General features: G+C 44.4%; 1 long non-coding RNA gene across 1 annotated transcript in view; it reads right to left on the minus strand.

Annotated features, from left to right (window-relative positions):
• The window catches only part of LOC118176270, a 151,248-nt gene that overhangs the window by 88,803 nt on the left and 43,674 nt on the right, over window positions 1-18,771 (minus strand). The window lies entirely within an intron of this gene.

The raw sequence follows: 18,771 nt of genomic DNA on the forward strand, positions 1-18,771 counted from the left end.
CCATTTGTTGGTGTCAGTCCATTACAAAAGCAATTTCTCCTGCATACATAATTAAAGCCACCACTCTGCTGCCCTGGGCAGGGGCCACCCTGGCACAAACATCAGCAAACACCCCCGTACCTGGGCCAGGACCGAAGGGCAACGCTGCAGCTGCCTTGGCGCTCCTGCCAGCAGACAGCAGACACTTGCCCACAGCACAGACTGCGTTCAGAGAGGGCAAATCATACTGTTTGTCTACTCAGTCTTGTTTCAACCTCACAGAGACCTCAGGATGAAAGGGTGACTTGAAAATGCACTCGGAAATGCATTGGGAAACAGCCCTGCTCAACACCCACTGCCTCATCCCTGCCTCTGTAACGATCTCTTTAAGTAAACTAAAAAGAAAAATAAGATAATAAAGCAGAGAAAACTTAAGAACGCTTTACCAAAGCATTTAAACTAAACTGCTGGGAGGTATGTTGACCCTTTGACAAAGCAGCTCCTATAAATCCCCTGCCTTTTCCACCTCCAGGCCTACAAACAATGCAGTCTCACTCCTAATGTCATTTCCACTGCTGAAAATTTGTGACATCAATAAAATCCTGGTTTGTCAGTACAAATGAAATTTTAAATTGAATTCTTATCAAATTAGCCTTTCATCAAGGTCATGCAATATTGTGTGAATAACCTTTTCAGAAGCTGTGTACAGGGCTGCTGCCGGAGGTGAAAACGAGACAAATTCTAATGAGATTACTCAGCTGGAGCACTCAATAACATGTGGTGGAGTAGACGGGGTGACATTAGCTTTAGCGATAATTTAAGTAAATGGATATACCGATGCTTGAAGCACAATGCTCCCCCCTGCTTGACTGTAACCACATGCACTCCCAGCACCTGTCTCATGGTTATTCAGCAGCCAAGGAGAACTGTCACGTCTGCAGCGTGCTGGATCCAAACAGCATTTTCTGGAGGGAACTGAGATGAACTGTAAATGTATCCCCTCTGCTGGCTCCCTGGTGCAATAAAATTTCCTAATTTCAGACAAATAGTGTTTGGCAACATTAGCAGCTGGAGGGATTTTCCATCAACCTTGGGCCTAATCACCAAACTTGTGGGGGGGGGGGGGGGGGGGGAAGCATTATCAGCTCAGCCCTGCCAGGAGCTGAGCATTAGCCCAAATGGATAAAAGTTGCGAACATAGGCTTTGATGCAAGGGAGAAGCTTCTCCCACTGGTCACGGGCTCAGCTCCCAGCAGAGCCCTGTGGGATGCTCGAGCCTGCCCCCCCACATGTTCCCTGGCAGCCTGCGCTCTGCGTGGGGACATGCCTCTGCGCCGCAAGTGCTGCTCCACAGACACCGCTGGAGGAACCGAGGTACCTGCTCTTGCAAAATGCAGCAGTCCTGCACCACTGTGAGCCACTGCTGCTATCCTTCCAGATAACGTCTTCTCGCAATCAAGTAAGTAGATCAAATTGCATGATTAAGAAACAAAATATACAGCTGTCTAAAAGAACCCTTCCCAAATAACAAAATAGACGTGTATTTGACAACTCCAAAAAATATTTCAGCAAACATAATAGAGAAGATAATGATAATTAGGCTAGCATTTTATGTCATAATGCTCTTGAATGCTTACAAAAATACAATATTTTCAGCAAAAGATAATTGAAAAGATTATTTGGCTTATCTAAAATAAGTTTTTCCAAGCTTCAGCACATCTGTTACAAGAATTCATGCAGACATATGGTGTAATGTTGCAGACTCATCGAACTGCTTATCACTTTGAGAAAGAGGTGGATAAAAGCACAGATTTGTTTGTTTAGGAGGGGGTCCCTTTGGCAGCAAGTGGACATAACAGGCTTTTATAAGACCCACAGAAGAGCAGAATGGATTAGACGAGCCCAGGAAACCAGGAGTTACAGGAGCTGGCTGCTAAAGGGGCGTAGAACATGGCCAACCCTGCCACACATGCAGGAGGGCTCAGTGCTGGCCAGGCAGGGTATTTGCTCATGCAAGTATGAGCTGGTCTAAAGATCACACTGACATTTCGCTGCAAACACTTACAATTTGGTCTTTGTTGCTAAGTTACATGTTTATCTGGTTCCTAACTGGATACCTTCAACACAGCATGCAAGGGTATTTTCTGCAGTCAGATACAGACTTTTTTTATTCACTTCCAGTGACTACTCAAGCTGAGCACTTGTTTTTGCTGCGTGTTCTTGCCATTAAGATCTGCTGATTGAGCCTTTGCAGGAACAACAGGTCTAATTGATAGCCACTTTCTGTCTGCAGTGGGTGTTTTTAGAGAAAATCCAGGCTCAGACACAGGGGCACAGCTGATCCTGACTGCATCTGCAGGCAGAGCTAAGGGAAGGGCAGCATTGCTGCTGAGAATATTTAGAGATTTCAAAGTTCAGCATTTCAATTCAGAACAAAATCTGAAGGTCCCCAGCATCCCTGCCTTTATCCTCCCCAGATGCTTCAGCTCCAGAAGGAGACCAAGGGGCACCTTTCCTTTTGGCCAGGTCCATCCTGCACTTAACACTGGCGGTCCCTCCAGCTGGCCAGGAAGGGGAGAAAGGTTCTCACCTCTTGTTTTGGGGTCCCCTGCTTTGCTCTTGCTCATGGGTGCACCCTGCCACCCAGTGGCACCCCTGCTCTCCTGGGGCCACAGTCCCCTCCTGGTGAACATCCTTGGCTTTCAGGGATCTGGCATGCTCCATTTAAAGCTGCTCAGTGATACAGGGTGTTCCTTACATTTTGGCATTTCTAAAAATATTTAGAAATTAAACCAGTAATCGAGGCTGACAGCAGAATCTTGAAAAGGAAAGGGTTTTACGTTGGTCCTCAGTAGGTTTCATCGTCAGTGTTACTGTATGGTGCAGCTGCTTACAAACCAGAAGGGCTGTTAATATTGGCTTTATAAGACAGCTGAGCATGCACCTGAAGAAAAGTCAATATTCCAGTCTTGCAGGCCTTCTTGACACGCAAAGTGAAATCTTACTATTCAAATGCAGGAGCCTAGAGCTGGTCCTCAGCAGACGTTCACCCAGACGTTGCTCTGCTGATAGTAACTGGACTTCTGGCATGGAACAGGCTTATCCAGGGTGCTAAAGGGCCAATCATTTGTGTTCAATATTCAAAATACACTAAGCACAACATTTGTGAAAAGTGTCAAATGCAATAATATATTCTTGTGTGTAACTCCAGGCTACCCCTACACCAACCATGTTGAAAAGTGTAGGAACTGGACAAGATTTCCCAGGAGTAAAAGAAATCCATGTGTGTATGCTTATAAAGGCTGACGGGTGAACAAACTCTTCCACAGGGCAACTGTAGATGCTCTAAGTGACATTTTAAATTTTTAACATTTTTCCATTTGCAAATAAAAGTTGCCTTCCTAAATGACAAACAAGCAAAGCAGACTTCCCAGAAAATGGCAGTTTGTCATCTTTTAATTCCTTTATTTTCTCTAAGAAAATAGAATGATCAGTGATCAGAGGGAAAAAAGGAAAAAAAGCCCTCTCAGAAATGGATTTTTGCATCTATCCCTTTTAAATCATTTATGGGAGATGAGTAATAGGCCAGATATGGCACTAATTTTTACTGTAAACTACTCTAGGAACATATTTTGCTCAGAGACATTATCAGAGAAAGCAGATTAACTGCAAAAGCTAACGCTATAGTGCGGTATAAGTATTTACATAAATGTTTGACTAAATCCTTTATTAACAGGTCAAATTTCCTCCACATTTTCCACCTCTTGTTACGAGGCTTTTAATGGATTTATACCTTTCCAGGCTTTTAAATTTCTTTAAGGGAAGAGGAGACAGCCTCCCAAGGGCCCTGACCCTTGATGCTGTGCTGCTGCTGTCGTGCTGGCACTTACAGGGCAGGCACGTGCTTCAGTTCCCAGGCTGCCGGGTGGGAAGCAAAACCTTAGAGAGGAAAGGGAGAGGCAAAGGGGACTTCGTGTGGCTCCCTTGGCCTTCCCAGCCATTGTCCCCACTGTGTGCAGCACCACTAACTCCATAGCGGGTCCAGTCCCAGGGGGCCCTCGGCCACCACTGCCACGCGACCTGGGGCTGCCCCTTACCAGCACCCAGTTCTTCCCTCTAGCAGCAGATCTCTGCCTCCTTCTCCCTCATCCCTTTTACTTCCTGTTTTTTCCCTACACAATGCTAAAGTTAATAATGATCATTAAACATGCCAAAGATCATTATCTTCCAAAAATCATTGAAAATGTGTGTTTTAGGTCAAGAAACTGGAGGTTGCCCTGGGGCCCTGGTATAGTTTTACAGACTTGAATTTATTGGAGAGGATTTCAAGTCAAACTGTACTCAGACATTTGAGAATGAAGGTCTGGGCAAACTGCACAAACTGAACTACATTCACTTGTCAGGTGAATATAGCATTCTGCCCAGACACAGGCTTGAAAACGTGGTTTAGATGCATCAATTTCATCCATCTAGTAAAAGAAAGATTACAGGAACTTGTAACCTAGGGTCACTCATGAATTTCCATTTAACAGGGCTTAGATTAACATCCCCAACTCTCCCAGTATCCTGACTAGCCCAGCCAAATCTGCCAGCCACCCTGTACACAACCCTGAGAGCACGAGGACTGCGTGTGTGTGCACCAATTTTCTGGTTCTCTCTGATACTCGAGCAGCGAGTGCTGCTGCCAGGGAAGGCAGCAGACACACAGCAGGGACCAGAGCCAAACCCATGTGAAAGAACAGCACGGTGAAAGAAGGTGGAAGCAGCGAGAGCGCTCCAGCACCGACCACTTCCAAGGCAAGAGCAGCGACCAACACACAGCCACCCGCCTGCCCAGGAGGGAGTGCGAGGGGCGAGTTCCCCGGGTCTCTGCTGCGCTTCCACAAGCATTTGCTGCTACAACCGATTAAAGAGAAAATCATAAAACTATTATAACAAACTATAATAAATTCTCTGCTTCTAATCTTTGTTGTACAAATGAGCCATTCTTACATTCTGTGAAGACAAAAATTCCTTACATTGTTCCCTTGCTGAATAATCATTAATTCTGCCTGATGCTAAAAGATGTCTTTTATATTTCATTCACGTTGGCATGGTAATAGGTTAGGGCTCCAAACTCATTTGAAGGTCAGCAAGAAGATCACTAGTGCCTGAGATCTGTTTTATCTCCATCAGGGAATGTTTCCCCTCCATAATACCAATTTAAAAAGCTAATATCATGAAGTCTATCTTTCTGATTAACTGAATTACAGTTGGTCTTAATGCATGCATTTTCAATGGGAACTTTAATGTCTAGAAGTCCATCAAACACATATACAAGGCTAGTAAGTCACACAGACTTAGTTCCCCAGAAGATAGGTGAGTAAGGTAAACCCCTAAAAACTGATTTCATAAAAAGAAAACAGGAAAAAAAAAGGTTGAGTATATCGGACAGCAAAAGTGTGAAGTATGGCAAAGTATATCTGCAAAAAAAGACAGGCAGCTGCTTTTTGTCTTGAACAATGGGAGCAGGGTGAACAGTGCAGCCTGGAAAGGGAGAGATCTGTTGGAAAATGTCCTTATCAGCATCGTTAGCGATGTTTAACTGTGGCAGCTCAAAGCTAAAGAAGATGCACAATAGCTTCTACCCTCTTCCGTTGCAGTAATCTGTCTTCAGATAGCAGACAGTGCTAGTTTTCAATGGACGGCAGAGGAACTCTGCTGATTTACTGAGCTACAGCTCTTACCCTGCAAATGCTGAAAGAGCCAATCTCATGGTTCTTCAGTCATGCAGATAATTTTGCTCTTAATTAAACAAATGCCACAATGTCATCTGGGAATCAGCAGCTGCAGTTTGACCAAATACATATGACACCTCCTTTAATTAAAAGGAAAACCCTCAAATTTTCCTGATGAAATTTCTACTCTTATAACATGGAACAGCTATGAATATGCAAAACAAGAAATAACGAAGAAGTACAGTAATTCAGTCAATGCACTTTTCTTGCAGGAAAATACTTAAGCCAACAAGAAAAGATAAAGCTGTAGAAGTTGCAAAAAATCAACTTTCAAATTGATTTTCGTCTTGATTTTGTAGACTGTCATTCCTAAGTAATGAGTAGGAAAATGTAGAGCATCCAAATTACATACAGGAGCATGACACTAGAGGTATTGAACCTAGATTTAACTGCGATAGTTTTAAGTATGTTACAAAATATATTTTATTCCATAAGGAGGAAGAGACTCTCAAAAGAGGATATTAAACTACCAGATACTTAATTTTTTTTTTTTAATATCTTTTTTGCCAGCCTCTGCAGTACCCAACACATCAAAGTTAAGTACATATTCTTACACACCAGATTTTCTCTCTTGATAGATAAAATATTTCATTCTATTTAAAGACAAAGAAACTTTCTCTGGATACATTTTTAAATAACTTCATATATGTAAAGACACTCCCACTGGAATAAAATTTCCTCTTACTCATTTGACTCAACGTTACCCACCCTGACCCATTAAAATGCTTTCAATGTTGGGCAAGGGAGCATTGAGGGCTCTGCATCCACCTCTGCTAAAGCAGGATCTGCCTTCTGGGCCACGGGACAGAGACAGAATGCAAACATTACGTACCTGCCACAAACACCACCGCGGCCATACATCCGTTGTACACAAAGTGTCTCACCCCATTTTTCCCTTGCAATATAATAATGTGATCAGACATGCTGTGACTACAAGCAAGTGGTTCAGAAAAACTATAGAAGCAGAAACCATTAGGAGCTCATGTAAAGAGCAGCCAGACCAAGCAATTATTTCAGTGTGGAGGTTGCTGCCAACTGAAACAGGGATTTTTCTCAATCATTCGTAGTCTTTGTGGAAATTATGACTTGCCTCCAGACAATCATTTCAAGATAAATTTGGAAGAGAATATGCACCATCTCTGATGACTTACGGACTCAGAGCTTTGCCATGGGAAGTAAATATACAAAAAGTGGAAATGAGGTCAGATTACTTAACTATAAAACATAATACCAGTATACATGGACAAAATCCCCAAAGCCAAGACATCAGTGGAAATAAAAGCAACAGAAGAAATTGAGGCTCACCACAATCTTTCCATCTGACCATTAAAAAGAGAGAGCCTGGGTAGCTGAATTCATACCCATAAAAATGGGACAACAGCTCTATCTCAAGCAGAGGCATTAGAGATAGGGTTGTATGGGATTATACCAAAAATACTTGAGATTATCTGGGTATGCTAAACTTCTTCCTCTGCTATTGAGAAACTTGCCTGAGACCACTGTGGAGCCATGTGCATGGCTGCTGGGGCGAGGAGCCAAGGGAAGGGAGCATCAGCCTGGCCACGGATGTCCTCAGGGGGCTGCCTCCAAACAGGCGTGAGTAGTGGGAATATGATGTATTTTCTTAGCTTAACTTGGGCACGTCGTTCTTTTTGAAAATCAGACTCTGAAGAAAATCATCCTTACATCTTTATAACCTACATTTTATTTTAGATGAGCAAGGTATACAACCACCTTACATTGCTTCAGTGGAACACAAAGTTTTACTTTACTGGGCCCTTACGTGCCCAGACAAGCAGCCAGTGGGCCAGGTACTCAGCTGGTATAAACTGATTTAGGCCTACAAAATTCAACTAAGTGCTGCAGATCATTGCAAAAAGCAATGGAAATCCTGGCAAACCTCCTAGCCCATGTTGGTGTGGCAGATAATCAGATATGATAAATATAGGATAGTGACAGTCAGTGTATGTTGACCCCATAGGTGTTTCCAAGAATGGGGATTACAGATATTTCCAAAAGCAGGGACCTACAGCTCTGTTTATTGCATATAACGATATATTAACAATACCTGGATTGTGCAGTACTTGGGTTGTGCCAGGAACAGAAATTTTGTTGTAATACCCTATTCCTCCCTAGTCCAGAAGGTATTTTAGTGGGTTTGTTACGTGTACGTGCTCAGTACCCCATTTTGCCTGAGGTCTGCATTGTGACTTTCAGCATTAATTCAGCTCCCCAAGGCTCTGCTGTAAGACACAGTGCATGTTACTGTCCTCTTTAAAAAGTACTTGGAGATCTAGGGTAGCAAAGTGCTGTTGAATAACAGAATTGCCTTTTGAACATCAAAGTGCATGTTCAAAAAAAGATCAATGGTATTTTTGCATGGCCGAAATCAGAACTCCCCAACACTCAGCATCCTGGCTCTCACATACAGTTCTCCACCCTTTTGTTCTCACCAAAGGAAAAGGCAGAAAAGAAGAGCCTGCAATCAAGCCTGCTCTCTGCAGAAAGGTCAGCCTCCCTCGCTGCTGGGATCTGAAAGGCTCAGGGGGTGCCACCCTCTGTGCCCTGCCTTTGCATCAAAAGGGGGCAAGTCCCATTAACAGGGATGGATTTTTTTTTTTTTGAGAGCCGACCATTCTGGCATCAGTCTTTTCCAATAAATTACGAGGTTCGCATTGCAGTAACAAACACTGGGGTGAAGGGCTGGGTTGCATTTGTCTGACAGTGTTTTGTTGGTAGCTAATAAATCATCTAAGCATTTTCCAGGAATGCATAGGGAGCTATGCTAGGAGCATTAGAGAAGGTGGACTCTCCAAAAGGCCAGTTGTAGCCTGTTTTCTCCAGAATTTCCTAGCTCAACACAATCACTCCCTGGGAAGGCAGGGGCCCCTTCCCTGCTGCAGCGCTGGCTATGCTGCCCATCATCTGCCATGGGGCTCCCAGAACTGGTAACATTGCTCAGCTGGAATTTGATAAAGCAGAATTTTTAGTCTACTCCCAGCCCCCTTTCTTTTCTCTCTATTATTTCGTTTCAGCTGTTTGATGTTTCAAAATGACCTACTTCTGCCCATGGAGGAGCTGCAATCGTTCTTGCCTCTAATGTTATTTTCTTCTTCCCCTCTCACCCAAGTTAACTAAGCCTAGGACAACGGGCTCTCTCACAGCTTCGTTTCGATGTTGTTTACCTGCACTGCGATTAGTACAACAAGCCTGCAAGACCTGATGAGACTCTCCAGATTTTACTGAGGCAAAACCAACCAAGGCGAAGAACCGGAGCTGTGCAGGGAAGCAGCAGCTGCTCATGGGTGGTCCCAGCTGTGGTGCCCAGCCTCCCCACACCTGCTGCAGCCTCCTCTGGACAGCACCCGCCGCAGGAAGCCCCTCACCCCGGGGGATGGCAGGGCCGTGTCCCCTGGGCTGGAGCCCTGACCTGCTGGGGCTGCACTTGGCTGAGACCTGCGCCTAGAGGGGCCACATGAGTGCATCAATAGACGTGCCCCCTTTGAGCCAAGCTCCTGGAGTCCCTGGGCAAAGCCCCTGGGTCACTGCATTATTCTGAGCAGGTTTTTCTGCCATATTTATTGCACATTTGGTGTATTTCTGCATTGTTTTCAATGGATTGTAGAGAATCAAAATGTATTATTTATGAGAAATAAATATTAATCAATTTCAATAAATATTCATGCACACATAAAAAGAGAATGGCAATAGATAATGGCCAACAAGTGACAGAGTATGACCTTGCACTTGGGGAACTTGGCAAACAGTATAAATACATCAGCCAGATGTATACAAATATACTCTTTCTTGGGCCCAGATATAACACCAAGTGTAAACACTCAATGCTAGAATCAGTTACATGACAATGGTTTTTCAGAACCACAGTGAAATAAAACCTAGTGACAGGTTTGTTCAGGCAGCAGGATTTTCTACTTCCTCTGACAGCTAACAAGGGCAGGGTGTGGGGAAGGCTGCTGGACCAACGCCAGGGACACGTCCTTCGCAGTGGGACTGTCCGACGGTCCGGCTGTGCTCGCCTGCAGGCAGGGCTGTGGGGCACCGCTGGGTCAGGGCTTTGGGTCAGATCTCAGCCACTGTTTGTGAGAGGTCTGTGGTGCATTTCCTCACTTGCTTTTCCCTGCTGGTGCAGCCCAGGTTTTGCCCTCCTACAGAAAAATATTTTCTTGTGTATAACCTCGTAGTCTTCGTTTGCTGCACATCAGAATTATATGAGGAGCATCAGTACTCCCTGAGGAGCTGCTTCTCAGGCAGAGCAGCTCTAGTCATCACTGCCCAATTACTGCAGATGGCCGCGAGTTCAGGGAGGGTTAGCACAACCTCTTTGCACCCTGGTACGGGTGACGTGTGCTGGGAGCAGCCCCTCCTGAACCTGGCCACGGCCCCTGGGCCGCCGCAGCAGGACCCTTGCTTCCACGCTCTGGGGAGGGAGGCCAAGTGTTTTTCCTGGTAATTACCAAAGGGTTCTGTGAAACGTGCACGGTATAGCATCCAGATAAAATGCCACAGGGAACAAAGGAAAGCAGATTACAGTTTTGTCCACCTATACCAAATCAATCAGCTAAACGAGTTCAGCCCTTTTACACTGAGTTGTCAACAATGCAATTTTCTTCACGCTGGTAAAGAGCTTGAAAGTGCTTCCAAAGTCCTGCCCTAGGTTCAAGTAATCTTTGATCCCTCTAACTGCCTGCTCTGTGCAAGCACAACCAGTTGCTCCGAGCTGTCTGGTCCATTGAGTGCAGGCACCCAGCAGCAGCAGCAGCTCCTGCTCCCCACCGCCCCGGCCCCCACGTTGCTGCCCACGGCCACCCTGGCACCACACCGGCTGCCTGTCCCCAAGTCCCTGGGTGGGCAGCACGGCATTTCCAGCACACGAAACACCCGGCCCCATGCAGACAGGAGAAGAGAGGCCCAACCCCAAGCACTGTGGCACATGAGGGGCACAGGACAGCAAGGCTGTGCCGCCTTGCGCTTGGCAGCACTGCGACATGCGTGGTAGATCCCCGGAGATCCTGGCAGCTTCCGCAGTCCCGACAGGACCGACCGACCAGGACAGCTAGTGCAGGCTGCGACAGATGCCTGCAGACCAACACATGCAGACTGGTGCAGACATCTGCTGGAACACTGTCTTATGTGTTCTTCCAAAGCATGGAAGTGGTCATCAAACTAAAAGTGCATTAAAATTGCATGTGTTTAAATTAATTAAAACTATATCCAAGGGGTTACTTTCTGTTTTCCTTGCTTTTGAATGAATGGCCACAGCAGTACTTTAGGTTTACTACACGGCACCAGCCCCCTCTACCCTTTGGTGATACGTTGGTAGGATGTTTGCCTTTTGCACTTTCAAGCTTCCACCAGCTTTCCAGTTACTGGCTCCTGCAAAGCATCTGTCTATCCTGGAGAAGGCAGTAACCTAAACCTGTTCCTCACTTCTCACATCATCTCCCATCACCTGCTCCTTGCCTAGAGCTATTTCCCTTGGTTCTGCATCAATCCCCACAAGAAAATAAATCCCAGCTGATCAAATATATCTACTTTCAGAATAAAAATTGCACCAGAGCAGGACAAATAAGTAGAGACACAAGAAAAAAAAAAAAAAACATAACCACATTGCTCACATTTCAAGTGCATCACTTTTTAGACCATTAAAATATGAAAAGATAACTTACTGAGTGAAAATATTGAGAAAAGGTGGATGTGAAGCAACACGCAATGATATTTATGCAATGTTGGGTTGATTCCCTGTCACAAGAGATTTACTGAAGGATGGAAATGAGGCAATAACCAAGTTGAGAATACTTAGAAAAGCTGAAGGTCAGAGAGAAATTAGGGCTCACAGCCACAGCAGGAGCCACTGGTAATCAGTATGTGCCACCATACGTTTTAACAATTTCAGATTTCTCATGTCTCCAGGGAGCCTCAGAGGGTTTTTCATGCTCTTCACTCAGTTTTCAAACTTATGGCTGTTCTCATCAATAAAATATTTTGTTTACTCACTGTGGCAACCATATAATGAAAAACAGGTGCAGCTATGTAATATTTCTCTTTAATTACTATTTGTGAGGTGAAAAAATATTCTGCATTGTTAGAACAGGATGAACCACCTACTAATTACAATCTTGATTTTAATTCAGGTGATGTTCCCCAACAGTCTATTAATCCAAGTAAATATTAACACTAGCTGTAATAATTTTTTTGTCTTCCCCCCCGCATGAAACATCCATCTCATGGGGACAGACACACAAGTTATAGCTTTTTCCTGTAGAACACCTAGTCCAGAGACATAAAATGTTTTTGCTCAGAATGAAAGGTGATTTTTTTTCCTCCACCGAGCTATTTCTTTAGTATCAGGTTTGTTTTTATGACTTATGGGTGAATAGTGTGAATTCAAGGAAAACCTAGTCTTCCATTATTTATTCACACTACCCTTCAAAGTTGACCCACTTAAGAATTCACAAACATTTCTTCATTTTAAAAGTATGTACATATGAATGGACATGTCTATTAAGTGCTATCCCTGCTAACAAGCTTCCTGATGGTCAATTTTTAATTCCTGGCAAGTCTGATGTCCAAATCTTACCAAAAAGAAGAAACACAGAGAAATCCCTATCCACAAAGGGGATGTGTTAGCACTTGCTGAATGCAAGTTTGTGATGAGACGTGCAGAAGGCTCCAGTATTACTAAATTATGCATGGCTGTGCATTCAGCAGATCCTCTGCTTTATTTGCAAGAGTTTCACTTGCCAGAGCACTCAGGGGAAGAAGGGGGGGGGAGGCTCCTGTCAAATTGAATACAGTGAACTAAAAAGAGGCTTTCACCAATTAACCAATAAAATTTCTTTATGTCCCCCCCACACCCTTCCCCTTTTAAGCAGCCTTCCAGTTAACCGCAGCCTCAGTATGTGGATAGGAAGGACTTTGCAGTGGGAAGTGCAAGGCTGAACCTCTCCTCCTCACCCACGTCCCTCCAGCCCAGCTGTGAGCACTGAGAGCACACGAGTTACACCTAAATGCGCACACCCCCCGAGCTGCCAAAAGCAGGATACAAAGAGGAGACCAACTGAGGTGCCTCTCAGACCCTGAGGCCACAAAGTCAGCAACTGCTGCTTATTATTTAAAATAAATACTGAGTTCCTCTTGCACCACACTAGGAAAGGCTGGGGCAAGAGGTCAGCAGCTCCAGGGCACAGGATTCACGAGGCACTGCTGCCCTGCGTACCCCAAAACATGATGGCCACATAGGGCTATGCCTGGCTCAAGGCCGCCTGCCAAGGTTTAAGCTGTAGCTGATGCCAGCAATGAAAGAAGGCAACTACAACTGATCAGAATGATGAAAAATATTCTGCTGGAAAATGTCATCTTACTGGAAAGAAAAACCCACTGACATTACTAACACTGATTAAAAAAAAATGTATTTTGAAAAAGACTGGAAATAAAATCCTTGAATCTAATTGTTCTGCTTTAGCTTTATTGAAGTGGAGCACTGAGGGGCTCGGACTGGCCTTGAAACAGTTCATTATTCTGAAGTTGATTATGCTGTTATTTATCATTCATATCATTAGAAAACACAAGATGGTACTGAATTGTACTGTGTTCTGGTCAGATATCAATATTCATGTAAAATACAGCAAAATACAATGAAGCACTGACTGTATTGAGCAGAATGACTTGACTGCAGCAAAGCAAAATCATTTAAAAACATTAATAGCTCTGTAAATCTGATATTTTCTTTTGTTCTAGTTTGGAACAAGATTTCATGCTTGCTAAGCCTCCACAAAACCAACTATCTCTAGGTTGTTTGTTTAAACATTTTCTAAAAGTCAATTGAACTCCCAGTCACGTTCTGAAATTGCTACCAATCAACCCCATCACTCCAGCATATTCATCAGCTATATGGGATACTAATGCAGGCTATTCAAGGAAATAACTAGCTGTTAGAAATCATTTGGTACAGGACTGTGGAGAGGTTTCCAATCTTCCCAATTATTAAGAATAGAGTCATAACCTGTCTGCCTCCTCCTGACATCAGTTAGCCTTGAGCATGCAAGAAGTCTGTTCTATCAGCTCCGAACATCTTGAGGGCCTCCCAGAAGAGCTACCAGTGGATGCAGGCTGAAGGAACGTGACTGCAGGTCTTTAACTTGGCACACCTGTGAAGAGCAGTTCACATGCAGTGCTCTGCTGCCAAGATTTGTGTTCAACAGGGTTAACATGGGACTGCCAGAGTCAAGAAATCTTGTGACACCAGAAACCAAGTCTCAGTCCCCAGCTCTGACAAATACAGGCAGAAAAACTGTTGCCCCATTTTTCACTCCCCCATCTATTGCCATGCTAGATTCACAGCTGCTCTGCCTCTGTGCAAGCTGCCATCACATCCAAGCAGGGGTTGCCTCCAGCAGATGTGTGATCTTAACCAGGATCGCGAGGAGCAGGGATAACCCTGCCATCCCAGGTTGATTGCCTTGCACTGGGGTTTGTAGCTTTACCCTCCCAGTCCCATTTCTTGGGCAAACCTACAGGACTCACTGTGTTCAACTGCCTCCTGCTGCAGCGGACACGAGGAGTTTCTGATGGGCAGTCTGTAACACCAGCTCCAAGAAGCGCGGGATGTCCCCATACTTTCCCCCCCACCAAGCACAGCTGCTGGGACTTCAGACTCCCCCTGAGCCCAGCAGCCTACCTGCAGCCCTCAGAGTCTTTCCCCAAAGCTGCATCCCTACCCACTGACCAGGCTCCCCAGGCCCCCCCAGATCAGTCCAAGGGGCTGGGGGCTGCTGCCAGAGACAAAGCCCATTTGGCCCTGTAGCAGCCATCCTCCTGCCCAGCAGAGGCGGCTCATTACGGCTACGATAAATGCCCATACTTGCAGAAGTCTCCCAGGCATGCTGCCCATGGCAGTGCCAGCGAGGTAAGATGCCTGTACAGGATGCGTTGCAGTGTGTCCTGTCAGCACTGTCAGCCCCTTGCTGGCAGTTCAGAAGACTGAACTAAAAACAATTGAAAACATAATGGAATGGCTCTTGTACCTGGGAATTGACTCAGAAAGGAGATTAGAGTAAGGAGACAGCAAAAAGCACAAGGCAGCTTCCATCTTCAGTGTTCTCCAGCTGAAGAAAACACGTGGGGAACAACAGATGCTCAGCCTCAGACTGATCTCACCCCTCCAAGTGCCAAGTCCCAGGAAGCTGCCAACACCAGCAGCACAAATCCCCAGGTACCAGAGCCGTGCTCCACACCTCTGGTTTGTTACTTGCTCCCACCATTGAAGTTACTTTTCCAGAGGAGCTGAGCTGGCCTCAGCTCCTGTGGCTCTGGAGAGAGAGCTTAAACTGCACCAGGCGACGGCACTGCACCGGTGCGTTGAGCAAGTTGCTGTCCGCACTGACAGTCCTCCTTTCCCTCTACTACATCCCTGCAGGATAAACTAGACATAGAAAGCACAGATCTTACTTACAAGACAGGCACCTAGCTGCTTGGCTGTCAATATGATACATAGTCATTTTAGGAACCCTTTACCCCTCTTTTCAGTGGGCCAGAATGATGTAAAAAGTCCTTCTCATATATGGGAATTCAGGCTAGTGCTTTTATGAATGCCCAGTGCTAATATTTATATCTAGATAAAATTTCTGATGTTTATATCGGGATAACATTTATCCCAAACCAAGTAACCAAGTAACACACACACTCAATTAGACAAAGCAATACAGAAGATGTAGTTGCTTGCCTCTGGCCCTCCCCACCACCTGACAGTTTACAGGCACTGGATTACATCAAATGTAGACGTGTATGGAGCAATTGTTAGCCATACTGAGAAACTAACAAACTGATGTCTGAGGGCACTTGATGACAAATCTGCGATAATCAACATGAAACTAATTATGTGTTGTTTGCATGTTTCTTATACAAATTATGTCAAAACAAAACTAACCTTTTAACCTCTTAGTAACAGCATTTTATAGTGTTTTCTCCTATACATGCTTTAGATTTTTTTAGAGCTCTTGACACTCATCTTTAATACCTTTCCCTGACTCTATGGTTGGAGAAGCCGAAGTGACCACATAAATCCAATTATTTCAGTTGGTCTAAGCCCAGACACCTCCTCAGAATAGTCAAGTAACGTCCCAGTCCCAGCGTGTTGTAGCTAAACTTTGTATCATTCACTGGATCCTAGAAATACATTCATGTTTCCACAGACAATTACCATGTTACCTCACTTAAGAAACCAGCCTTTTTCTGTACTTCTCCATCATACCATATCAGATTTGGGGTGGGAACAACGGTGGGATAGGGAAAGAAGTGACCCAACTTTGGGCTATAAGTCAGCTAATACAGCCTAATGTAGGGGTGTGGAAACAGCTAGAAGGGGAAGTCACCAGCTATTTCTTTGCCATTATTTCTGTCCTTTACCTTGGTTTCTAATACAGATTTTTATGTATAAGGATCTCTAAAGAACACCAGTAAAGTGAAGGGAAAACCCAACTGCTTGCTCTGGTGGTTTGAAGCACAGTATAGATTAATTGCAGCTCTCCAGTGTTGAAAACTAACCCATGAATACATAATCATCATAGATAACTGCTGAACAAAACAGCTGTTCAGGCACCCTATTACACATATTTATAGTGGTGGCAATTTAGGAAAAAAAAGATGCAGCTTTACAAAGAGAGTTAAAAAGTGATGCAATTTGCAACACACTCACACACACACACACAAAACAACCATAAAGCTCCCCTGCTGCACTGACACAGTATCGTAATATATGTTGGCATTATGTCAGGAAAAGCAGTTTCCTAGATTCAGCCACATTAATGTTCATCCTAATGAACTCTCTGGAGGAACTGTCATAAATGACAGAATATCATAAAAGAGCTTCGCTTCCAATAAAGGCCAGAGATAGCATACACAATGATTATATTCAAGGGACAAGCTCTGATCTGTAATGTTTTGAGGCAAGGCAGTGATATTTCTGGTTTATCAGTTATTCATTGGGTTAAGCTTGTTCCTTTCATCTCTGCAGTAGCATTTGAAGTAGGAGTCATGCTAAAGAACTTTAAAGATGTCCTCTAAAGTTATTAAAGATAATAATTGGGATAGTTCTTTCAGCTGACAATATAGTCAATGGCTAAAATTATTTAAGCTTTTAAAAATTAGATAATAAACAAAGTTTCTTCCTACTGGTAATCATCCCATTTGGTTGCTAAGATCTTCTTAAATAAAGTCAGCTTGATTAACTCCAGACTAGTTATAGAATGTTGTTCAGTGTTGTGCAGTTTTTTTTTTTTTTTTTTTTTTCTTGTGAGAATATTTACTGAACATTAAATGTGGCCTAAAACCCTTGTAAAAAATACAAAAGAACACTCTTCAGTGATCTGGCTACAATCGCGCCCCCCCCCCCCCCCCCATGATGATAACCATGCCCATTGCATCCAGATGTTACACAGAAAGGAAAACTACAGCAGCATACAGCAAACAACTGCTTTAAGTGCTAAAAAGCCAGTCTACCTCCCACATCTGCTTGCAGTGACAAAATTATCTCAGCCATGAGTGACATACAGCTAAAGGGAGGTGGGTGGTTAGGGAAGAAAACTTCTGTAGTAACCACTCTGTCTTGCCAGAAATCCCAGATTTAGAGAATTTAATGGATTTCTAAGCTTTAAGGAAACTCTCAGTCAGTTCCCTGGGCTTGGCAAATACACTCTGGACAAGAACGTTAGTGGCTACTTGAGCCACAATTCAGGCAAGGTAGATGAGCACAGCTCCATGCAGCTGGACGACAGCAAACTGCATTAATGGTAGAGCTGATCCTACACAATTCATGAGCTGTCAAAGTATTGCCAGATAACAGCAAACAAATGAGTCAGCTTACTACGACTGAATGCTGTGCATGACCAGGGAGATTACCTTAACCCAGAGCAACACACCCAACAGCCAGCTGGATGTTCTTGTGTTCATACTTATGTGGCTGAACACCAGAACAGCTCTGTTCTTCAGCCGCAGTGGCCTGGACACACCTGGGTAAGACCAGAACTGCCTCCATGGCCCCTACCAGAGGGCGGTTCCCCCTTTTTCCCCCCCAACCCCCCAGTGAGGGCAGACCCATCTGGGGTATGGGTCTGGCAGATATAGGTAAGTACATTTGCTGCTCCAGCCCCAGCACCGTGAAAGGTTCACCTCCTACCATCCCATGTAACATAGATCTTTCCCCTTCTGTTTCACTTCATTTCTTTGCTCTCTCCTTTCCTGCTTTAGCCTAGTTTGGCTCCCTTTGATATTTTTCACCTCCCTCCCTCTCTGTCTCCCCAGCTGGTAACAAATGGAGTGCACGTGATTCCAAGTCATGCTGTCACACCCAAGATATCTGAGTGACTCTGTAATTAGTCCAAACCAGTTCCATCATTTCTTTTTGAAAAGAGCAATTTTATATAAATTACAATTGCAATCTAGTTTCCAAAGAAACAGAGACTCGAGTTTAGAATCCAGATTCCAGCCCCCGTGCCATAGCTGCCTTCACCCTCTGTGCAGGATACAAACCCACATTGCAGAGTACAGGGGAAAAAAAACAACAACAACACCTTCAACACTTCCATGTCCAGCAAGGAACAAGATGTCGGATGTGCTGTGCTTCACACACACCATATCTAATAATAGTCCTTTGAAACCAGCATATGCTGGGATAAACTAAATTTATCCTCTAACTCCTCTCTGACCAGCATTGTGACAACAGTGCAGCAAAAGCAAGGCTGTGATTCCCACCTTGCTTCCTGGACTGCACTACAGCTTTTCAGGAAACCAGACTCCCTCCTGCCCCAGTCTCCATCCCTGCTCTAACTTTGCGTATTTCCCCTCTAACACCTACAAAGGAATGGGCAAAATGAGCTAATATAGTCTCCTCTGAGTTCAAAGCAATTTAGCAAGTAGAAGATGTCCCCATTTAATAATCTTACCACCTCTATCATCCTGACAGCATGTCTTCAGCAAGCCACTGAAGTCTAAAATCTAG

The sequence above is a fragment of the Oxyura jamaicensis genome, chromosome 19 (genome assembly GCF_011077185.1).
Source record: "Oxyura jamaicensis isolate SHBP4307 breed ruddy duck chromosome 19, BPBGC_Ojam_1.0, whole genome shotgun sequence".
Taxonomy (NCBI): Eukaryota; Metazoa; Chordata; class Aves; order Anseriformes; family Anatidae; genus Oxyura; species Oxyura jamaicensis.